The 24,958-nt window shown below is 47.8% G+C and overlaps 1 protein-coding gene across 2 annotated transcripts in view; it reads right to left on the minus strand.

The window, feature by feature from the left end:
* Prmt8 (protein arginine methyltransferase 8) overlaps positions 1 to 24,958 on the minus strand; it is a 91,621-nt gene that overhangs the window by 66,042 nt on the left and 621 nt on the right. The gene's annotated exons all lie outside the window — the stretch shown is intronic.

Genomic DNA, 24,958 nt, shown 5'->3' on the forward strand with positions numbered 1-24,958 from the left:
TTATTTCATGCATGTATTTTGCCTGCATGTATGTCTGTGTTCCACACGCATGCCTGGTGCCCTTGGAGGTCAGACTACCACATCTGATCTCCAGTAACTGATGTTACAGATGATCATGAGCTACCATGCAGGTGCTGGGAATTGAACCCAGGTCCTCTACAAGAGCAACAAGTGCTCTTAACCACTGAGCCAACCCTCCATCTCTCATTCATGTGATTCTGGGCAGCTGTGGCTGAACACTCAGCAGTGATTAACAAGAGGCCAGCACCACTGAATTGAAACTTTTGTTTTACAGGTAACAATTGATGCTGGTCAGCTGGAGCTGAGAAGATGGTGGCGATTAAGAAGAGACCGGCATCATTGAGGTGAAATCTGAAATCTTATTTCCTCAGGTTTAGCACACAGAAGCTGTGGCCTGCAGGGGACCAAGGCTGAGTTTCATGGATGTAGTTGAACTTGGTCATATGTAAGAGTCTCTCAAGTAGTAATGATTTTGAAGACATGCATGGGTCATGTACAGCAGCTGAGACTTGGCACTGTGAGAGGCCATTGGTGAAGGAGCAGCCTCGATATCAATTGAAGGCTCATGATTGAAGGGGTCATGGAGAGAGACTGTAGCAGGGTTGGAACCCCCAGCCCAGCAGAGGCTACCGGCAAAGGAGCAGCCCATTTGCAATGGAGACCCAGCATTTTGAAGATGTCAGCGCCACGGGACAATCAGCAAAGACAGCAACGAGTGTGGAGTGGAGCTGTCCTGAGCCCATGAGACAAGCTGTGTGTGCTAGGGATGGCAGAGCGGGAGAAGAGCAACTGTCTGAGCCCTTCGGAGCCTGAAACATTGTGAGCAGGTCCCAGGAGCCAGATGGCGAGTTTTGCACTAGTAGATTTTGGCTTTGCTTTGGTTTGATTGTGACTGTGCCCTGATTATTCCCTCTTGGAGTAAGAAAGTATGTAACTTCTTGATTTTTATAGGGGTCAAGAGACTTGGAATTGTAGACAGGCTTTGAATTTTTAGAGTCTTTGGAGTTTTAGGGAAACTTTGGATGTTTTAGAGACTGGATATTTAGGAGACTTTGGATATTTTAGAGAGGCTTTGAACTTTTGGACTTTGAATGTTTTAAGACAACTTTATACTTTTAAGGCTTTTAAGCATTGAAATTTAAAAGGCTGTGGGACTTTTAAAAGTCAAACTATTTTATATTGTGATAGTAATATTAATATATGACCTTGGAAACAAACAAGAAAGGAAAGGTTGTAGCAGAATGTCCGTGTATTTGTGTGTCAATTTGACAACGATCACTTGTCCTTGTTTTTTGTTTGTTTTGCCAACTTGACACAGTGGGAATTATCTGAAAAGAGGGAACCACAGTGGAGAAAATGCCTCTGTAAAACTGGCCTGTAGGCAAACCAGGGGAACATTTTCTTGATTAGTAATTGCTGTAGGAAAGGCCTGCCCATTGTAGGTGGTGCCACTGGGTAGATGGTCTTGGGGAATAATAATAATAAAAAAAAAACAGTCTGTGGAAGCCACTAAAATGTTTTCCTCTGTGGCTCTGCTTCCGTTCCTGCTTCCAGTTCCTGCCTTGAGTTCCAACCCTAACTTCCCTCAGTGATGGAGTGTGACCTGAAAGCTATAACAAAAATAAACTTGCATCCCTAAGTTGCTTTTGGTCACGGTGTTTTATCACAACAATAGAAACCCTAGGACAATGATGAACCCTAAATTGACCACCTTATGAAAATCAATGCATTGTAGGTGGTGCCACTGGGCAGACAGTCTCCCCACAGGGCCAAAAAAGGAGAAGTAAAGAGACAAAGAAACAAATATCAAGATAATTGGCTTCAACCTAATTGCGTCAACAATTACATTAAACATGAATGGTTGAAACAGCTCTGTAAAAAGGCAGAGGCTGTCATATTGGACTTTTAGAAACAACCAAATGCTTCCATGTCTGAGATGCATTTTAATGTTTTAATAGGGTACAATGAAGGGACGGAGAAACTATGCCATGTTGGTGCCAATGGGATGAAAGCTCAGCAGCCATGCTAACAGCAGCACATTCTTCAGAGCAAATAATGTCAGGAGGAAATAGGGTCACTTCACAATGTCCACTTTATCAAGAGGATCTAGCAATTCTATGCACTTATCCGCATTAAAAAATGTTACAAAAGATATCAAGAAAACCCTGACATAATTATTTAGGCCCTAAATCAAAATGCTAGTCAAAACGTACAGGGGCTGGGAGTGCGGCTCAGGGGTGGAGAACTAAAACAGCATGAGCAAGGTCTTGGGTTTCATCCTCAGCACTAGCAAAAGAAGCTGCAATGAGTTACCCTGTCACACAGAAGGCAGCAGGCAGTGAGAAGATTGGAAAGAAAGCTGTGTGTGCTGCTGGTGAGGAGGAAAGATGGTATGGCTGCCATGGGGGACAGTATAGTGGGTCCTCAAAAAACTAAAAATAGAGCTATGTCTAATGCAGTGATTCATTTCTAGGCGTGCACTCAAAATAACTGGAAGCAGGTTCTGAATGAGACATCTATGCTTCCATGTTCATTCCAGCAGCACGACAGCATTCACGATAGCTAAAATATGAAAGCCTACCAAGGGCCTGTTAATGCACACATACAGTGGAATATTATTCAGCTTTAAAAAGGAAGGGAATCCTGTCTAGGGGTGTGGCTCAATATTAGAGGGCTTACCTCGCATGGAGAATGCCCTGAGTTCAATCTCCAGTACCATCAAAAGCAAAAAAAAAAAAAAAAAAAAAAAAAAAAAAAAAAAAAAAAACTAAAATCAGAAAGGAAACCTCAATACATGCCACAACACAAAGGAATTTTGAGTACATTGTGATCTGTAAACTAAGAAGATCACAAACACCAAATACTGCACCAGTCTGGCAGTCTGGGTAATTGGAGCAATCAATATTATAAAGACAAGCCGGGCGGTGGTGGCGCACGCCTTTAATCCCAGCACTCGGGAGGCAGAGCCAGGCGGATCTCTGTGAGTTCGAGGCCAGCCTGGGCTACCAAGTGAGTTCCAGGAAAGGCGCAAAGCTACACAGAGAAACCCTGTCTCGAAAAACAAATAAAACAAAAAAACAAAAAAAAAAAATATTATAAAGACAAACAGTAGGACAGTGGCTGCCAGAGGCTGGGCAGAAGTGAGAGACGTGTGGTGTCAGGGCTGTAATGTTTCTGTTCTGCAAGATGAAGAAGGTTCCAGGGAAAGCTGTCAGTGACGACTGCAGAGGAATACGAGTGAGCTTGGTGCTGTAGTGCCCCACACGTGGGTAAGATGGTAGATGCCGTGACTATGCGTGCTTCACCAAATTATAAACATATAGAGAAAACATCTGATGGAATAATAAGGAAAAGTAGAGCAATCCCATTAAGTGGTTTAAAGACATTCAAATAAGCCAGCCTTGGACTAAGAGCCTATGAGGTGACATCAACCTTTTTTTTTTTTAATCACTTCCAAACTCCTCAATTAAGGTGTCTACTTAAGTAAACATCTTAGCATGAACTTGCTCATCAGGCCTCTTCTCCTCTGAAAGGTAGGGGGAGAAGAAAGACTGATTTCAAAGACCATTTTCCCGGGGAATGGCTCAGATCCTGAAGGGTGGAGACAGTCGTCATAGGAAGTGAAGTAAAGCTGGTGCTGAAAAGACATGGGAAGGTCGGAAGCACGTTTAACAAGCCTTGGGCTGCTGAGGCCCTAAACACATGCCCAAACTCCTGTATCCTCTACAAAACCTTAGGTACCGCATCCTCTGCAGTCGTCCCGTACACCCCCCCCCCCGGCCATTTGGCCCTGGCCTGCCTGCTGCTCCTCACACACTACAGACTCCTTTCCACCCCAGGGCTGAGCACCAGTTACTGTCCACACACTGAGCCACTGAGCAGTCAGCTCACATCTCTTCCTACTTGGGTGTCTGTTCAGACGGCACCTCTCTGAGCACTGTCTCCAAGCCGCCCTGTCTGCAAACACCGTCACTTCTGTTACCCCCGCTTCTCATATCTGCTGTTTTCCTCAAAGCTCCATTCCGTTCCTGACTCTCTTTCACGTCCTTGTTTGTTGTCTGTCTCCCCCGTAAAAAGAAAGTTCTCTGCTGGCAGCGCCAGGCTCCTCTACCTTCACACCAGTTCTGAGCGCCGCCGTGCCTTGTACTGAGTGGGTGTTCGATAAATCCCTGGTAGATGCCTGGATGGATGAGGGGAACCCTTAGCCAACTGCTGGGGGGATGGTACAGAGAGGAGCTAGAAGAGCCGACACCGGGACAAGGGAGCCTCTTCCATGCCCAAGCTAGACTAAGGCCCACCTCACAAAGCCAGATCCATGAGGACAGAGATGAAGCTGGAGTCATAGGAAACCCACTGACAAAGTCCAAGTTCATTAGCAGAGATGGTAAGTTGATTCCCACCTGCTTCGTGAATTCTCTCTTGGACTTAACCCCTTCTCGAATGCTGGCCGAGTGTCACTGGCCTTCACTGTGTCCCCTTGAGACCATGACAGTCCTGGTGGCCTTTGCACTTTCCTCTGCCTGGAACCACCACCTTCTCCCTCTCTGCTTACCTGCTCAGCCCACACCTAGGCACCCCTGCTGCATTTCCAAGGAGGTCAAGATGGTGGTTGTTAAATATGACGGGGTCACCACCTCTGTGTGTGCCACTCTCCCCTCCCCATGAGGGAGAGCATCGTGGGATTCCCTCTCCCCACTGACCGAAGACAATCTTCTGAGGAAGTTTTCTGCTCTGACTCTGTGTAAAAGAAAGCTGTGGCTTTGATGTGTGTTAAAGGGGGGGGGGGCGTGAAGCTCACAGCCTTTTGGGGCATGCCCTTGGCTCTCTTCTTCCCACACTGCAGGTCTCAGTAAGTGAAGTCTGACTCCAAAGTTGAGTCTCTTTTCCCCCAGTGTTCTGTGGGAGCCCAGGCTGGTTTTGAACTTACTATGTAGCCAGAGCTGGCCTTGAGCACCTGATTCTCCCGCCTCTGTCTCCTGATGGCTGGGATCACAGGCATACATCACCACACTAGGCTCAGTTCTGAGTCTCACATTTTCCCCCAGCAGCTCCCTTCTGGAAGACTTCTCTTGCCTTCCTCCTAAGCTTTTCATAATTCCCAAGACTGATGGTCTCCTTACCAAGCCCCCAAATCTCTATTAAAAGCATATGCTTCTCAAAGACAAGGACCACCAGACATGGCAGCACACATCTATAATCCCAGCACTTGGAAGACTGAGACAGGAGAATTGCCCTGAGTCTGAAGCCAGCCTGGATTGCAGGGTAAGTTCCAGGTTACCACACACACACACACACACACACATGTTGGCGGAGGGGGGGGGGGAGTAGGACCATGTCTTAGTTTTAATCAATCGCATAAAAATTCCATTTGTTGAATACACACACAAATGGATGGGTGGACAAATAACCCTGAGGAGGTAACTGAGACTCTGAGAGCCTAAGTGATCTTTTCCTTGAGTCCCTCTTCTTTGGAGTCTATCACACCCTCTCTCCCTCAGTCCTTGAGCATCACCTCAGACAGCCAGGGCTCTTTGCTCTCTTTGAACTTAATTTTATCTTGCCAACTGTATCTGCTTTTGGGGCTTCATGTAAGAGGCAAGCATTCAGCAACCCTGAACAGCCATCACCATCACTACCAGAATGGCAGCCATCCTTCACGGAGCAGCCCCTGTACTAAAGGCTGTTAATGTTTCTTCATTTGACCCTCACACAAATCTTTTGAATGGGGTGGAAAATGTCATCCATAGAAAATAACTAGCTAACTCAAGGCCACAGAGTTAGAAGCTAGGAGAACCTGGACTCCAGCCTTAAGAATCCATATTTTGTATTTTGATTGAGACATGAGAGCCAGCACTGTTCCAAGGTCATTGGTATAAGTGGCCAATGATGACAGCCCCTGCCTGGAGCACTTCCCAGCCAAGGTTCCTTTTAGACCCCACGATGAACTGTTCTGAGCTCTCCATTAAGTACCTCCCCACTCTAATTGGACACAAAGCTTTGACCCTGTGTACAAATCACAGCAACCACAGCCCATCTCTAGGACCTTGAGAGAACCTTTCTTTAGTTAGACTCATAACAAGATCCTGAAGAAAGCTTCTACTTGAGCTGTTTTAGGGGGTTCAGTGGCACAGAGATCCCCACCTTCAAAGTCCATATTGGGCCAGGGTCTCATTTCTAGTCCTGGCTTGGCCCCTGACTCCAAGTGTGTCCTTGAACCTGCCTACCTTTCTTCTCTCTGGCCTTGGATTCCTATCTACTGAAATAGGAAGGACTAGATTAGATACTGTTAATCCTAAGGATCAGACAAGCATTTCCAAGGGTGACATGAGTACAGTGAGAAGGGGGAGGTGATGCCACCCACCTTTGGTAAGCAGGGTGACTGGCAAAATGGGCCCTTTCTCTACGAGGTGGGCAATGGCCCATGCTTTAATCTTCTGATCATATACCTGTTGATTTTTAAAAGTTAGCCTCCATAAGGCCAAATGAAACATGTGTGGGCAGGCTTAGTTCATGCCTCCCCAGTATTTCGCACAATGCCATTCACAATTAAGGAGAAAACTGATGTAAGACAAAGCCAGGAAAAATGTGTACATAGTTTTAAGAAGCCAACCACAGGAACAGCCTGGACTCTGGGATGAACACAAGCTTCAAGAAACTGCCAAGGCTAAGGGCAATGAGTAGACCCTGAGGACGGCCTGTTCCCTAAGTGAGCTAGAGAATAGTGTAGGCTCAGATCAGTGGATAAGGGAGCCAGTGGATTCCCATGAAGGGCAATGATAAGTGATGATAAGTGGCAATTCAGTGTCATGGGCTAGTCATCAAGTGGCTGTGAGAACCCCCTACAGAGATGATTACTGACCTCGCCTTTATCGCTTTTAAATCCAGTGGGTCTGCTCTGGGAAAGCTTACAATTCTAACAGCTCCAGAAAGTGTTGCTATGGCTGGTACGGGGACACCAGGGCACCAGGGGCCATGTAGGTTCTAGAAAGTAACTTGTTCTCTTGAAACCAGCTGCGTGACCACCAGAACTTGGGAGACTGCCTGAACCTGTCTGGATCACAGCTTCACCCTCATCTGTAAACTGAGGCTGGGATACACATCCACTCGTGGGGTTATTTAAGATTTAAACTGGATGATCCCCACTGGGTGTGTTGAAAGGCGCCTGCTCCTAGCACAGAGTGTGCCGAGTGAATGAGGCTCATCCTTCCTGTTTGTGAGCATGGCTTAGTGGAAGCCACAGCTGCAGGGGCTCCACAATGATCCCTAGGTCTCAGGCGAGAAGAGAGAAGTTGCTGGAACTCAGAGCCCATGTACCTAGGTGTCAGCTCCAGTTCATAAAAGGAGCTATAGGGACCACACAGGACAAAGGAGTATATAGTTGACTGTATTCTCCTATTCGATTCCTTCCCTGCTGCTGCTGCTACCCCAGGACAGACCTAGTCAATCAGGGGTTGATCAGGGGCTGTGATGACCTGGGGATGGGGTAGTATAAAGTTACTGTATGTCACCTGTTTGCAGAAAGCCCCACACAATGTCCAGGGGACAGGTGGAGGGTGAACTGGAGGAGCAGACTTAAGATTACCAGCATGCTTCATTTCCTTCAGTGAAAACATGTAGTCAGGAAGTCTCCACTGGCTGGGCCAGCAACTGACCCCCATTCTGCAGCAGCAATGGCCAGCACCAAGCTGTTCCCTGGCATCCCCAGCCCTGGCATTCCCGGCACCTCTGGCAAGATGAGCCAGAAGGTCCTGGAGCCACAGCCAGCTCCAACACTAAGCCAACCAGGTGCTAACATCTTTGGTCCTCAGGAGGGGACAAGCCACCACCTTGCAGGATCCAGTAAGGCGGGGTGAATTCGGGAGAGACTGGAAGATGGACACAGCACCTGACATCCAGCCCCAAAGCCCACTCTGACTCAGACAGAGCAACTTGTCGTCAGGGGGCAGTCACTGCCACCCTGCCCCCTCCTCTGTCCAGATCCTCCTTGTTCTTCTAGACTGAGGCCAGAGAAAGAGTCCAAGATCTGCTAAGTCACTTTAGGCTCCTTGGAGCAAAGCAACATGCTACAGTGTAGTATTCGTTATCTGAAGCTGGACAGAATAAAAGCCTCTTGAAAGATATACGATAGGGCATGGGTCTGCCTGAGCCAGGTACGGGACTAAATGCACAGCCATTATTAAACATATTCCCAAAGCTGCTGACATTTGGTGCTCTCTTTCTTCAGATTCTGGCTCCCTTTGTCAGAAGGCTTGAAAGGAACTAGAAGTGGGGAAATGACATGCAGGAAGCCCGGAGCTGGATTTCCAAAGATATCTGGGAACAACGAAGTACAGGTGATCTGATAGAACTGTGAAGAAATGGCTGCTCTATTGGGGTTCAGTTGGAGTCACTGTAAACTGCACTTGGAAGAGCAGATGAATACATGGGAACTCCAAAAAGGACCCCCCAAAACCCCTGCTGTCGGGTAAGATGTTAGGCAGGTCTAAAAGTCCCTTCACCTGCCAACAGTTAAGGAAACTTAACCAGTACAGAGGACGCATGCTCCACTGGGTTAGCATCAGAACTATAATGGCAGGACAGCTGAAAACCTCGGACTCCATCACTCTTGGCTTCACAGCACTCTAGAGGACAAACAGTCTCAGCAAAGGGCGGCCACACAATGAGCAGTTGTTGGATGGGACTCTAACTCCAGTGTTTTGAATCCTGTGACCCTTGTCCTAAGATTATTTAACTTCCACTAAGGCTTAATGAGCTGTTATTTCCTGACATCACACTTTAAAAATGTTCTGATGCCATTATCCCTGGTTACTAAAGGGCCACTCCATAAAGCAGGATGGATAGGAGTCACCTTGCCTGCTTTTCAGAGAAGCCACAGTGCTCCCTGTCTGCTAGCCTCCAACAACAGAATCCAGACTGTGGCTTCTGCCTCTTGGTTCTCTACTTTGACCACAGTATCTGGCATCACATGAGGACCAGAGAAACTGAAGCAAATGAACAAGGAGGCAGTTCATCGTTAGGGCTCAGGACAGGTCCCCACTGGCCGCACCAGATCGTGTGGCCTACAGTGTAGAGCTGGGGGATGGACCTGAAATGCTCTAGATTCTGGATCACTGAGGGAGTTGGAGCAGGGTGCAGCCTACGAGACAAGCCACCAGAGTGCCCTGCGGCAAAAATCACAGTGCTCCTCAGTGCTAGCTGCCCACGCAGTTTGGGTTTCTTTACATTGGAGAGTAGCAAGAATCTATTTTTAACTAAGCAGATAAATGAGTAAAAAGCAATGCTGAACCAAGAGCAGGTGCCGTCCAAGAAGCCTGGGCCAGAGTAGAAAGAGAAGTCTGACGGCTTCTGTATGACATGTCCCCTATAGGCTCCTGTGCGGGAACACTTGGTCCCCAGCTGGTAGCCCTATTTTGAGAGGTCATGGAACCTTTGGGACACAGGCCCTATTTGGTAGAAGTAGGTTGCTGGTGGTACACCTTGAAGATCACATTCGACTCTTATTTCCGGGCTAGTTCTCTCTGCTTCCTGACCCAGTCATGATGTGAATATCTCTCCCACAAGCTCCCATGAGTACAGAACTATTCCACCATGTGCTGTGGGATGTCTTTCTGTATGCTGTGAATATGTATTGCTCCCATTGGCTAATAAATAAAGCTGCATTGGCTTATGGCAGGGCAGAATGAAGCCAGACAGGAAATCCAAGAGAGATATAGAGAGAAGAAAGAGGAGTCAGGGCAGACTCTGTGAGCCACCACCAGGAGAAGCGAGATGCGAGAGAGCAGGTAATGCCACGAAGCCATATGGTGAAACATAGATTAATAAGAATGGGTTGAGTTAAGTTGTAAGAGCTAGCCAGCAAGAAGCCTGGGCCATACAGCTGGTAATTAATATGAGCCTCTGGGTGATTATTTTATAAGTGGCTGCAGGACCTCAGGTGGGAGGGGCTTGTTCGGGGCGAGACCAAGGAACGTCCCCCCTACACACCATGCCTTCCTTTCCATCGTGGGCAGCGTCCTCTGATGCCATGAGCCAAAACAAGCCTTTTCTCCCATACGTTTGTCTAATGTGTCTGTTAGAATGACAAGGAAAGTGACTGATCCAGGCTGTCACGTCCACTTCCCTGTACAGAGGCACTACAGGACTATATAGTTAGGAGTCAGAGTCTCAGGGCAGTTCTGATCCCTTGACTAGGGACATTTAATTTCAGAGCAGACAGGGATGATAGACCAGGTAGGGGAAGTGTACTGGTGGATCCAGACTCTCAGGCACCTGCCTCCAGCCAGGGAGGTTTTCCAGGCCCCTCTGGTTATCTTTACTGTCTCTTGTTGTGGCCAAAGGGCCAGGAAGTCCCAGTCACCACAGACAAAGCCCTGGCTCCTAGCCCTTGCTGAGTTCTGTGTCTTAACAGTTCTTACCACAGTGGGCCTGGAACATGGAGAGCAGACTTGGGTTGGGAGGTAACAAGTACCTAAGATGCCTAAGTGGAGCTGGGAAATGACTAAATGGGTAAAATCTCTTCCTATGCAAGCACCCATCCATATAAAAAGTCAGACATGACTTCATGTCTGTAACTTCAACATTGAGAGGAGATGGAAAACAGATTCTGAGAGCTTGAATGGCCATCGGCCTTAGTCAGTGAGCCCCCATGCAGTGAGAGACCTTGCCTCAAGGCAATAGGGCAGAAAGGGATAGTGAAAGATGCCCCATGACCTGTCTTGCTCTGGCCTCTTCATGTTTGGGCACAGGCACCTACATATATACATGCATATACCACACATATCTATGAAACACACACACACACACACACACACACACACACACACACACACACACACAGCAGGCCTTGTTAAAGAGAAAGGAAGGAGAAGATGTAGCATGAATCTTAAAAAGTCTTATTAATAAAATCAAACCTAAGGCCAGTTATTGGGGTGAACGCTAGAAGATCAGAGAAGCAGAACAAGCCACAGTTTTCTCACCTTGCCAGTTCCTCAGCTGATCGTGTTTCCTCAGACTAGAAACCTCTAAGTCCTCATATCCAAATGGATCTCAGCTAAACTGTTGATAGAAGCCTAAAAGCTTAACCAGCCAAATGCTTCTAGTTTCTGGTCCTCGCGCCTTATATACGTTTTTGCTTTCTGCCATCACTCCCTGGGATTAAAGGCTCGCTTTCTGAGATTAAAGGTGTGAGTCACCACGCTTGGCTGTATCCTTGAACACATGGATTTCTGCCTCTGGAATGCTAGAATTAAAGGCGTGTGCTACCACTGCCTATCCTCTATGTTTAATATTGTGGCTGTTCTGTCTCTGACCACAGATAAGTTTATTAGAGTGCACAATATTTTGGGGAACACAATACCACCACAGAAGAGTCCAGGTTTGTAGCTTTGGTGACTTAATGCTCAGCAAGATGAGAATACACAGAGCAGAAGAAAGTGTGCTAGAAGAAGGAGAGGAAGCCTAGAGATGAACACCTGAGAAATCCGTGATTCCAGTCAGACATCTAAGTGGAGAGGTCCTGTAGGCAGTCAGACATGCAGGGTGAACTTGGAGGAGAAAGCTTGGTTGCAACTCTGAGGTTGACAAGCAGCTGCAGATGATCCAGGAAGGAAGCTATAGTAGTCGGCATCACAATACTGGAACAAAACACCGGAGGCAGGCTACTTATGAAAAGGGACTTCCATAGCTCACCGTTTCAAGGTTCAAAGTTTGAGGTTGGGCTGCCACACTGGCTTGGCTTCTGGTGAGGGAAGACAGGTGAAAACGTCATGGCAGCAATACATAGAAACGAACCTTTTCCTCTCAAACCAGGAAACAGAATGAGACTATAGTCCCATAGTACTAAGAGTACAACCTACGAGACTCACTCGAGTAGGACTCCACTCTGCCCGGCCTCTTTGTGTCTATCACTGGTACATGGCAATGGGCTTCACAAAGGTAATTTCTTTCACGTCTATCATGTGATTTGACCATCTTCACCCCAGCCCCACCTCTCAAAGATCCGTCTTCCATTCCCGCCATTCTGAGGACAAAGCTTCCAAATCCATTGACCCTCTGCACACTAACCACATACGAACCAAGGAGAAGCCGGGAGCAAGGATGAGATCACCTGGAGAAAGCCCGGGAGAGAAAGAAGGCAGCCCAGATCCCAGCCCTCAGGGGGCCCATTGCACCTTACAATAGCACACGGTGGAGATTTGAGGCTGCAAAACCTTTCTAACCCCAAACCCAGCTCTCTTTCCACAAGGCTCTGCCTCAACTGTCCCCACAGCTGCCTGTGACCATTCATCTTAACTATCAACTTGACAGGACCTAGAATCACCTAGGAAAGACCACTGGGTGAGTCTTAAAGGGATTTCTAGATTGTTTTAAATATGGGTGACACTACCCTCTAGGCTGGGTGCCTGGACTGAATAGAAAGGAGAAAGCAAATGGAGCACCAGCATTCAGCTCTCTCTCTCCCGCCTGCAGACAGTGTGGCCAGCAGCCTCACAGTCATTCTTTCCCTGCCCCTTCTCCACCCTTCCCTGAAGCATTAATCTAATTAATCTTATCAATAAAAAATCAGGAGTCGGATATCAGGCTAAAAACCTGAAAGATCAGAGAAGCAGGGGAGCAGCCACAATCGCTTCCTACCCCTCCGGTTCCTCCGTTCAAAACTGTCTAGATCCTCTCTCTGCCCTGCCTTATCACTTCCTGTCTCCTCTCTGTGCAGACCTCCACAGGGTTAACTAGTGGCTAGCTCCACCCCCTGACTCCAAGCAAGCTTTATTTGTCAGAACACAAACAAAATGTCACATAACACTTCCCCAACCATGATGGTTTGTACCCTCAAACTGTGAGCCAGGATAAACTCTCCATTCCTTAAATTGCTACTGCCGGGTATTTTATCACAGTGACAGGAAAGGTAACTAATCCACCAGCCTCATTCTAACCACGGCCCACATGTAACATGCTCCCCCGTGCTGAGACTTCAGGCGCCACCTCTATCTCAGCAGCTCCAGCCAGCCATTAAAACTGCCCTCATGCATTCTGTGAAAGGAATCTCAAGCCACCTCTGATGAGTGTGTAAGGACGTGAACATGACTGTCTGTGCACTGTACCTACCCCCTCTGACATGGGTACGAAGACCCCTACAGGAGCACACTCATCCCCCACCACCACAGCCTGCCAGGAGCCTCTCAGTCACATCAGCTCTCCCAGAACATTAGAAGCAACTGTTCCCACTCTGAACTATAAATTTTCCACTAACAGCGAAAACAAAAGCTGGGCGAGCAAAGTTATAAGAGGAAGCAAAAAGAGAAAACATTTGTCGGGCTTCTTTATGTCCAAAGTCATTATTAAACGTAATACCGATCCTGTAAAATGCTCTTGGTAATCCCACAGGGATGAAAACTCAAAACTGATGCCCCAAATCACCTCAGGTCCACACTGGGGCCTTCAGCTCCAGTGTGAGCAGAGGGGCATGGAAAGAAATTCTAATACAAGGGGATTGGTGCCTGTGTGGGACACAGGTGAAACGTCACTGTCACTCAGCCATTAACTAGTCCTCCTTTCCCTAGTTTACACACGCACCTGTGGGCAAAAGTTGGACGGATGTGTGTTAATATTGACACAGGATAGTGCTCAATTAAAATCCCATCTGCACTTGTCCTGGGCTCTAATCATTTGTGTATTCTCTGATTGAGCCTCTTCAGAGAATTACTGTCATAACTGCTTGTCGGGGAGAGATGGAGTCCTTGAATTGAAGGCATCTGCGGGAATTCCAGCCTTTCATTTTCTGGGAGCCCTAATCTTGAAAGGCCACCACTTCACTTCATCCAGCCGGAAATTATCTCCCACAATACAGTGGCAAATAGGGCCCTAATTAATGAATTTGCTAATCGCCACTCCCTTTGTAGTGCCATTAGCCCAATTTGGTCCTACTCAACTGGACTAGCCTGGGCCAGGCCAATCACACAGACTCTTCTCCTAAGGGACTTATGGTCAAGAGAGGAGGATGCTTAACTCATTAATTAAACACCCAATCTGTCCTGTGAGACTGGACATCTCTCTCCTCAGTTTCTCTCTGTTAAGAACATGAAGGAGAGTGCTACATTCGTACGGTAATTAACAGGTAAGGGTGGGGTTTTTTGTTTTTGTTTGTTTGTTTATTTGTTTGTTTGTTTGTTTGTTTGTTTGTTTGTTTGTTTTAAGGAGACATGTTGTGGAGGATCTCAAAGGCACCTGAGCCATTATGTGCTTCCTCTGGCTCACCATAATCTGGCCAACTGATGTCCCCATCTCCATTTCCCTCAGATGTGCAGGGATGCTCAGAGATTGCACTTTTGTTGTAGATATTACCAGGTACCAGAGTGCTGACCCTCCAGGGCGAATGAGCTCCCAGTGCTGTAGGTCAGCCTGTGAGCCACAGAGAATCCCCATCCTCCTGTGACAAGGGTATTGCCACGGGAACAGGGCATCCCAGGGCAGCAATATTCAGGAGTCCTATGTCCAGCTGTCTTTGGACCACCTGAATTTAAGCCTTTCCTCAGCTGCTCAGCTCCTGCCTCTGCTGCACTGACTGCATGATGTCATCAGCTAAGGTTCTTTGTCTGCTCCCTCTTTTAAGACTCCATCTGATAAGCCCAGGTGATTAATGATAGCTCATGCTCCTGAGCATAAACCTCATGCTAAACACTGTACTTATATGATCAAACCCACTTACCACTCAGAATGGCCCTAAGAGATGAAATGCTGTTACAGATCATGGATGAATGCCAGGTGTGGATACATGGAGAAACCTGGGAGAGCTGGCAAGCAGCAGGTAGCTAAGCTCACACACAGTTCGGCCAGAAAAGTCAAGAGTCTGCATTCAATCTTCACTCAAGGCCAAGAATGTGGAGGCCCACAGAGGCTATCTAGTGAGACCTTACTCAGGGTCAGAAAATCTGAGCTTGCTTTACCCAGAAGGGCTGCGTAAGAAGATGATTTGGCCACGGGTGCTATCTGGAAGGGTCTACACTTGGCTGTATGGTGTGCTTTGATCTTGCAAGGAGGAAGTCTTTTGCCTCTCCTCTTAGCATGTTATAAAAAGCCTTTTGAATAAATCTCTGGGCTGTTGGGTATTGACCCAGGACCCTCCTGAAGCTATCCTGGGTCTCTGTCTTTTTCCTAGTCATCTAGGTCTACCTCTCTAATATTTTCTCATTCCTCTCACCCACCCAAGATCCCTTTGAAAGGTGGGAGCAGGTCAGAGCTGGACTCTCGCACAAGAAATCAGTAGCTCATGCTTTAACTTTTAGTAAGTACTGAGAGGCTGGCTGTGTCCCCCCCCCCCCCCCCCCCCGCCCCCACCACAACCCAGAGTAGCCTTGCCAGCATGCTACTGATGGGCTCACAACTCTGCCACTTAAATAACTTTACTGGCAATTCCCAAACAAATCCCCTGGGGAGCTAACCCACTGCAGTCCAGTTACGGGTCTGCAGATGTCAATCAATTGTGTGTTTTTCCTCATGCCTGCAAGTTTATCTGGTGGGTAGGAGCTGGTGTGGAGCAAAAAGAAAGACAAGCTTAAAGTTAGGAGTGTCCATAAAAGAGAGGACAGAGTCAAGAGGTGGCATCATTGGTAAAGTACTTGACATGGACGCATGAGGACCTGAGTTTGGATCCCCAACACCCATTAAGGGGGAGCTGGAGACAGGAGGATCCCTGGGCTTGCTGGCCAGTTATCTTGCTGGGTAGGCAAGCTGCAGGTTTAGAGAGAGGGCTTTTTTAAAAAATAAGGTTGACAATGATAAAGGCAGACACCTGATACAGACCTCTGGCCTCTACGTGTATACATGTGCAACATACATTTGAGCAATGCATACACTACACATGTACCAAAAACCTATTGAAGAGGGAGAGACAGAAATGGAGAAAAAGGAAGGGGAAAGAGAGACCATGTGTCAATAACAGAGCACATTCCAACTCAAAACATTACATCCCAGCTCCCTACCAACCGTATACTCTTGGTCAAGATAGTTAACCAGTGCAATTTCCTCAATTCTAAAATGCAATTGATATGGCCTGCTTTTTACTGCTGCTGTTAAGGAAAACAGTGCCTACCCCCACTCCCAGCATTTACTGTGCCCAGTGGAAATGAAAGTATAAACATTAAACATGGTAGTGCCTATGGTCGTTGCTTCAGCCTAAGGAAAAAGCTACAATAAGAGACCCTGGGCCAGGTGGGGAGCTAAGCGAAGGGAAAGAGATCAGTGTGGAGAGGGGAAAGGGAAGGAGTGATGAAATGGCCTGGACTGGATAATCAACTGTCCAGTCATTCGTCAGCCAGGTTCTGTATTCAGCTTACTGTGTGGTGGGCATTGTATTGAGTGAACCTAGACATTGAACTGTATCCCTGAAAAGATGTATTTATGAAAGTGACTGACTTGGATGTTTTTGGTGGTGGTGGTGGTGGTGGTGGTGGTGGTGGTTTTGGGGTTTTGTTGTTGTTAGCTTTGTTTTGTCTCTGTCTCTCATTTTTTAGTTTTTGTTTTTGTTTGGTTTTGAGTCTTGCCAACTTGATGTGAGCTACAGTCATCTGGGAAGAGGAACCTTAATTGAGAAAAGACCTCCATCATATCACCTGTAGGCAAGTGTATGGGGCATTTTCATGATTAATGATTGATATGAGAGGGTCTGGCCCACTGTGGGTGGGGCCACCCTTTGGCAAGTGGTCCTGGGTTGTGTAAGAAAGCAGGCTTAGCAAGCTGTAGGGAACAAGCCAAGAGTGTAGCAAGCTTTTTCAGCAGCCACCAGCTCACAAATAACAACGTGGAAACATATTAATTATGAAAGCTCAGCCGTAGCTTAGCCTTGTTCTCAACTAGCTCTTATAATGTAAATTAACCCATTTATATTAATCTATGTTCTGCCAAATGGCATTACCTTTCTCCTGTTTCCTCCGTGTCTGACTGGTGACTCCGCCTTTCTTCTTACCAGAGTTCTCTGTCCCCAGAAGTCCTACCTAACCTCTTGCCTAGCTATTGAGTGTTCAGCTTTTTACTATACCAATCACAGAAATACATCTTTACACAGTGTACAAATGTTGGACACCAGATAAAATGTTTATCTAATTATTCTTTATCAATAAAAACTTGGGAGTCAGATATCAGGGTAAGAACTTGATTGATGAGAGAAGCAGTAGAGAAGCAACCAGTGACCTCCTCTCTCTCCTTCCTCGATCCAAAAGGGCCAAGAATCTCCTAAGCCCCTCCCTACTACTTCCTGTGTTTCTCTATATGTCCTTGGTCCTCCAAAACCTCTGTGACTAATTTTGGTCAGCTAGTAGCTAGTTCCATCCTCTAATTTGAAGTAAATTTTATTGTCAGTCTTGGGATTGTCAGAGTGAGATCAAGATATCCCACAACAAAATAGTTCCTCGGTGATCCAGCATAGCCTGAGATTTTTAAGCTGAAATAAGCCCTTTCTTCCCCAAGTTGCTTTTGATCATGGTGTTGTATCACAGCAATGGAAATCCTAAAACAGCAACTTACTGAATTTGGGATTGCAATCCTAATAGAAGTGATAAAGTTAAGATGAAGTCCAACTGCAGTGGGGGAGGGCAGATAAGCCAATGTGGCAAATGGCCTTTTAACACACACACACACACACACACACACACACACACACACACACACACACACACACACACACACCACAGCAGAACACCCTGTGAAGATGGAGGCAGAGACTGGAATGCTATGTCTACAAGCCAAGAAATGCCCAGCACCCTTGGCAACCACAGGAAGCTAAGAGAAGGGGAAGGAACAGGACAGGATGCTCGCCAGAGCCTCCAGACTGAACCAACTCTGCTGGCAGCTGGATTGCAGACTTCTAGCTTCTAGAACTGTGAAAGAACTAATTTATTCTGTTTGAAGCCCACCCAGTTTATGGTACTCCACTACAACAACACTAGGAAACGCAAAGAAGTGATGAAACCAAAAAGATCCTTTAAGAAACAAACAAACAACAAAACAGTGTTCACACTCCATTCCCACCAAGTAGCAGCTAGCTTAGAGTCCAGGTGTAATGCCCATGGCCTTGACTTTAACTTCCAAGGTGATGCTTGCACTTTATTAGACAGGAGTGTTCTTTCCTGGTCCACCAACACGGTCTCCGGGAGGAGTTGCATGGATGCACAGGGGAAGGGGAGATAGTTGTCTCCTCCACAGGTTCTGATACGTCCTTGTTATCCACAGGTATTTCGGAGGACGTCGGAGGTGAAGGTGGCAGCAAGATGGTGGTGGAGACCACAGGAGAGTACTAGAAAAGGGAGAGCAGGGCTGGGGTCTCTTTCTAGGTGTCTCCCAAGCCTGCAGGTCTTCATTACCCTGCTGATTTTCCTTCCTTTGTTTTCATCTTTCAGTTCTTGCCTTTGGTTTTTCCCATGTCTTTCCAGATTCATGAAGTGGACAAAATGTAGGTCTTGGTGACTAGAGAGTCAAAGCTTTGGGTCTTGGTTCCATCACATACTCATGTCAGGGCCTTAGAAAGTCATACTAGTTGTCCTTGCCGTGGCTTCTTAACTTACACAATGGGAATAGCATTTGTCTCACAGTGTCCCAAAGGATGAAATGTGTAACAGGGCATCTAAAGGTCATATGAAGAGGAAGAAACTCTCATAGTGCACAACTTCCAATGTCTGTGTAGTGAAAAATAGAGCTTTGGGTGATGCTATGGGTCAAGATGTACCAGAAAACATGCTCGAAAAGTCAGAACCAGAAATTTGACGCTCTCTTTGAAAGGGGCAGAAATGCCATTGCTCTAAGACTAAAGGAGTGTTGTTCTCTCTTTGTCTAGATTTGAGTTTCTTTCAGCTCTAAGATTATGACAATATAAAAATGTGAAGATCAAACTGTTTGCCTTTAATCAAATAACACTTTGAAGGAGATATATTTTTACTTATGGGTGGCCCATTAAAAATCTGGGAAAAGCCATGATGCTTGAGAGAATTCTAATAACAAGTGAAATATGAAAAGATATTTGATGTGTGAAAGAGCTGACAGGCTGGATGATACAGGACAGAAATCTTCTCAAATGTTGCCTTCTACATGACCCTGTGAGAAGCCTGACCTCAGAGTAGTAGAGAGAGATCTGAACACAAACTAGAAAAGAAATTAATAGGCTTAGCATGATGGAGCACGCTTTTAATCCCAATACTCAGGAGGCAGAGGCAGGAGCTCTGTAAGTCTGAGGCCAGCCAGGTCTACATAATGAATGCCAGGCTAATCAAAAATACATAATAAGACTCTGTCTTTAAAAAAAAAAGAAGAAAAAAATAGGAGTCAGTAGCTAAACTGTTAGCTAGAAACCTAACCACCCAGTTTTACAAAGGTAGCTGTAATTACAATATGAGAGGACAGGCCCAGATTCCAGGAAGAACTTCTCAACTACTGAGATAACTGGGAAATTAGGGGAACCATTTTCTCCGAAGCCTTTGACAGAGTGGGCAGGCAACTAGACATGTTAGGTAAGAGCATTCAGAGTCAAAAGCAATGACAAAGCAACTTTTTGGAGGTCCCTGTCCTTCCGTTGACTGCTTCAGTTTGAAAGGATGAAACCCCCTGTGTCTTATACACACAATAGCCTCTTGCAGTTACCTTGGCAGCTCACACATTGTCAAGCTGCCTGTTTCCTCCCTGCTGGCACAGTACAGTCCAAGGTGTAAGCAGTGTTTTTACAGATTCTTGCGTGTTCCACACTGGTATGTGAGAATTGCTTCACATTGCAGTTAGCAGGGAGGAGGAAATGAAGCTCACTCCCAAACTGGAGACAGGAGTGTTGTGTTTCACCCTCTTTGACAGCCAAAAGCCAATTTAGGACTCTCTACAAAGCCAAATTTGCCAGGGGGGAAAAACATGTGGGTATCTTCTTAATTCTCTTAAGCTCACTTCGGGGTTGGAATCAGTGTTTGCTGAAGAAGGAAAAATGGATGTGGATTATGGATTAGGGGCCATTTCAACAAGAGAAGCAAGGAAGGGAGAGTCCTCCCAGACTGAACTTCTCCTGGCAAGATTCTTAAAAGCCGGCAGGATAACAGTCAAACACCAAGTGTTGGCCAGGAACGAGCCAGTCTCCCAACCCCAGAACAAGCCTGAGTGTATTTAGTCATAACAGCAATCTCATGACATGGCTGGTTCAACATAGCAACACATCCAGGGATCCCAGAACTGGACGTAAACCCAGCCACTGACTGCTGGGCCTGAGTAGGTGTCGGTGGCCACATTCTTCAGATAGAGACTTAGAGGTGGACCATCCACAGAGAAGCAGCTGCCTCCTGTATCCTCCCACTCCTATCTCTCAGTTCTCTGACACTGGAGTGAAGGGGCCAGGCATTTCAGCTAAAAGTGAAGCTGAAGCCAAAGGGCACTACAAGTCTACATTGCACTCGGGAAGTCAGTTCCGTTACCCTGTAACTCCAGCTGTGCTCATGGGTACCCAGACTCTGTCATCACTGAAGGGTCCTCCTCAGTCTGTGAGGATTCTCCTTCTGGACTAGCAAGTCAATAGAACATCCAAGAAGCATTCTTTGAGATGATTACTGCTAAAAACTGTTTTGTTTTGTTTTTTCCTATCCCTGGTGTTCTCCTTTAGGGTGATGGATCCTCAATCAAGGAATCACTAACCCATTAATAATGCATCATGTTTTCACCAAGAACCAGTACAGCAAGAAAAATAGAGAAGAATCCCTTAACCCCCTGGCTTGTAAGAGGCCCTTGTGATTAATACATTTATCTTCTTTTATATGAATATCCCATAGCAAGAGGCAATGATTACCAAATATTGGATAGGTCCATGAATGACCAGAATGCGCCAGAGTGCTTTGAATGGTTGCAACATCTGGATTCCCAGAATCTTTGTCCATTGTGAGTTTTAAAAGACTGCATTAGCTCAAGCACAGCAGAAGAATATGAGATGAGAACCCCATTTTTTAGAAAGTCAGAAGGCTCAAGAAAGTCTTATAATTACACAAATCAATTCTATCTACACATTATTTACTGTGCAGCAGATACTGCGCCAAAAATAAGACATGTAGAAAAAAGTTGCATATCCAGTTGGAGAAATAGACATGTTTAAAAGACAATTATCTTGCAATAGGAAAAGCAAGAGGCAGGCCACACAAATGCCCAAGAAGGAGCAATAGGTTGCTCTCCCTGGGGAGAGAGGCTAAATGAGAGATCTGGGAAGGCTGCCCAGAGGAAGCAACATTTGATTTGAGTCTTGCAGGTTGAGGAAGACGTTTTTTTACCCCAGAAAGGAGAATAGGAAGAAGCGTCATCGATGGAGGGAAGAACACAAAAGCATTCAAGCCTAAATTTAGCCATCTTGGAGGTTCCCATGGGGCAGATGTTAAAGGGCTTTGTCCACTGTGCTAAGAACTCCAGTGCCTTGTGGGGAATGGGGTAGCTCCTAAGTTTTGAGAGAGCTGACCTATCAAAGCAGATTTATCCTTTCAAAAGCACCGTGCAGGGCATGCAGGGATGGTGAGACAGGACCAGGCATGGCCAGCTGCTGGACGCTAGGGTCCTAGCATAGAAATAAAGGGGGCCTTCCTTGAGCACTGAGGATAAGCTGCAAAGAGTGGGGGTGGAGGATCTGCAGATGTCACAGGAGGCCCCAGCACCAGGCTGAAGATGTAGCTCAGTTGGTAGAGTGTTTGCTTAATATTCACAAAGTCCTGAGTTTGATCCCCGACACTGTCACAGGCCTATAATCCCAGCAGGAGAATCAGGGGTTCAAGGTCACCCTCAAGAGTTCAAGGCTTGACTGGGGTACAGGAGACTGATGGGAAGAGGAGTGTGACTGCGGGCACAGAAGAAGGCAGAAAGTGAGGTCAGGGACCGCCCTGTCGTGTTCTTACACCACACGCGGAATCAGCTCAGATTAACAAGTTAAGAAACCAAAATCAAAGTGATTGAAAGTACACCCAGGACCCACTGTAGCCACAAAGCTCTATGCCCCAGCTTCTCACCTTGCTCCCAGGCCCAGAGACTGTGGTCACAGTACATACTGTTACATTCTCTCACCTACCCCCACCCCCGCCACATTCCTCACCACACCACACCTACCTGATGACTGCCATCTCTTTCCAAGTCTTTACCTTATGAAAAAAAATAAAAAAAAAAACAAAACTCTCATCCTGCCATGCTCTCAGCCTCCCTCCCCATTGCCTCTTTCCCTTCCAAAGTAATCCTCTCCTCCTACTCCCCACCACTCCCATTCACACATGGCATCTTGCTAGAAATAGCAAGAGTAGGGCAAAGAGCAATGAATCAAAATTGAGGGCGATCCACGTTCCAAGCCTGATTTAACCCACCAGCTGGCTGTAGACACTACCTGACCTCAGCCTACTCTGTGGCCTCAAGTAAAATGAGAAACAAATACTAACCTTTGCTTCCCTCACAGCCCTAGTATGAAGACAGAACACAAGGCGTGTGCTAACACCAGCAAGAGGCCTGGAAGGATGCAACGGGACTCTCCAGCAGGAATGTCCACTAACCTGTGAGTTCTTTGAGGGCAAGAGCCAGGCCACCTGGGGTCTTGGGGACCTACTTTTTCCGGGTACAGAGTGAGTACCTGCTAGGGACTGGGCAGGAACCATTGCCACCTCGACCTCCACACATCCACAAGGTTGCTCTTGCCAGCCCTACAACGTGCAGGCAACGCACCCCCACAATACCCCACTTTGGAAGCACTGTTTTGCTCCTAGCTTATTCCAAAAACAGCCCGTTCCTGGAGGAAAACCAAGCAGTAGTCACGAGGCCTGGATGCCTCGCTGGGCACGTTTGTTTGACCAAGTCTGTGCTCCATCCTTTCTCCAAGGAAGTTGCAGAGAGCTGAACCTCCTCCGTTCTCCTTTGGTTCATTTTCCCTCCAAGGGGCCCCAGCTGGGTCTTTTCCTACCAAGCTGGCCTTGTGCTCCCTCCCTCCCCCCACACCTCTCTCTGTCTCTGTCTCTCTTTCTCTCTCTCTTTTTATCTCTCTCTCTGCCTCCCCCCCACCTCGCCCCGTCCCCCGCCGTCGCCGCCGCCTCTACTGCTGTTTTCATTGATGCCTTGAGCAGAGCTGGCATGTGCGACTGCTGAGAAGGGGGAGCGTGGAGCAGCGGGGGAAGCAAGTAAAAATAGCCTGTCGCGCGTCGCTCTGCCTGCTCCGGACGCCTTTAACCCTCACGGAGGGGGAGAGAGCCGCAGCCAACTCTGCAGAATGTGGCCCGGGTCTGCACCAGACTCCATGCAGCAGTCCGGGTGATGGCGGACCAGGGCCCACGAAAACTTTCACATTTTAATTTTATTTTATTTTTTAAGACAAGCAGAGATGAGGTGCGGTAGGGGAACAGAGGGGAAGAGCTACAGCTACAGAGCGGCAGGGACTGCTACGTGCTGGCGGCCCAACACTTTACTAGAGCGCGGCCTTGAGACTCGAAGCTATTTTTAGAAACCTGTTCCTCGGGTGGGCGATCAGAGGACGGAGGGGGAGGGGAATGGAGAGACCGGCTCTGCTGCGAAGCTGAGCGCCTGGTGCTCTACTCGGTTTCAAAGGTCTGATCTCCGGCTAGGGGGTGGGAAAGAGGATGGGCCAAGGAACGACGACAAGCGGGCTGGCTTTGCCCTAACTCAAGGAGAAAACATTAGCTGCTGAATGCCCTGTGTCTTTCGAGCTCCAGAGCATGTTTGTTTCAAAAATCGACAGTTGCCAGAAGCATGCTGTCTCTAGGGCCCAGGAAATGGGGATTCTTAAGCTTTGCTGCCTACACTGTGGGGTGGGGATGAGTTGTGACCTCTAGGAAACAAGGCCTGGAGGGTCTTCACATTGCTTTTGCATTTCCGAAAGGCCGGGACAGTTTCCGCGCCACACCCCCATCCCCGCCCCACGCTGCATATGGGTTACCGTATGTGAAATGTACGGCAGCCCCACCAGACACCGGGCTATTAATAGAGCCCCGGAGTTTGCTCTGTGTCTTTTTCCTGCCACCGAATAAGGGATGATCACACACACCCCACTCCGCCCCCACCTCGGCGCACGGTTCCTCCGCGAAGGTAAGGGGGCTGCCCACGCCATTTCCCTCCGTGACTACAGGTGCCCAGAGCCGAGGAACAATCCCGTTGTGATGACAGCAGGGTCAGAGTGAGGCATAAGAACAGACTTGCTAGGGACGCAAAGCAAAGCCCTGCTGGGCTCTCTGAAGATCAGGGTCAACTCCGGAGTAGAGAGAGGGCAGCTAAAGGGCTGCGGTCAGGGTTGCCGAAGACGGAGGACAAGAGTATCATTTGCGGAGCTACAGCGGCCTCCTTAAACGCTGCTGCGGGACAAGTGGCCGCAGACCCGTTTCGCGCCGCAGCCCAGGGCGCGCAACCCCCACCGCCTGTGCGGGCTCCGCTGCGGCAGGCACGGGCGCTGTCCCTGGTGCTGAATGGGGCCGCGGTCTCTGTGCCCTCCCCGGGTTCCGCGCGCTCCCGCGTCTCCTTCAGCACTCGTGGACTGCAGACCTCCAGTCGCGCCCCGACGTGGGTTGGAGGGGGTCCGGTTGCAGGTGCTTGTGTACCGCCTCCTAGTTACGGCCCCCTGAGGCCGGGAGCTCTCCGCGGTGCTGCAGGGACCCGGAGGTTGGGGACCGCCTCGAGATTGAAGGGTAAAACCCAGGCAGCGGTGGGAGATGGTCGAGGCACTGCAGGGAGCAGACCTGGGCCCTAATATAACTCACCCCAGCTCTGAGTAAAGCCGGAATCCGGGATCATTATCGGAATCCAGTGCACACGGGCAAGGGAACGGGGTTACCAGGGTCTGGGACTTGGGGGAGCAGGAAGGGAGCAGCGGGTGGCAGGAGAGGGTGATGGGGGTGAAAGAGACTTTTACATTTTCAAGAGGGGGGCGCTGAGACATGCACCGTCGGCCCCCTCCCATACTCCTCTC

The sequence above is a fragment of the Peromyscus maniculatus genome, chromosome 3 (assembly GCF_049852395.1).
Source record: "Peromyscus maniculatus bairdii isolate BWxNUB_F1_BW_parent chromosome 3, HU_Pman_BW_mat_3.1, whole genome shotgun sequence".
NCBI lineage: Eukaryota > Metazoa > Chordata > Mammalia > Rodentia > Cricetidae > Peromyscus > Peromyscus maniculatus.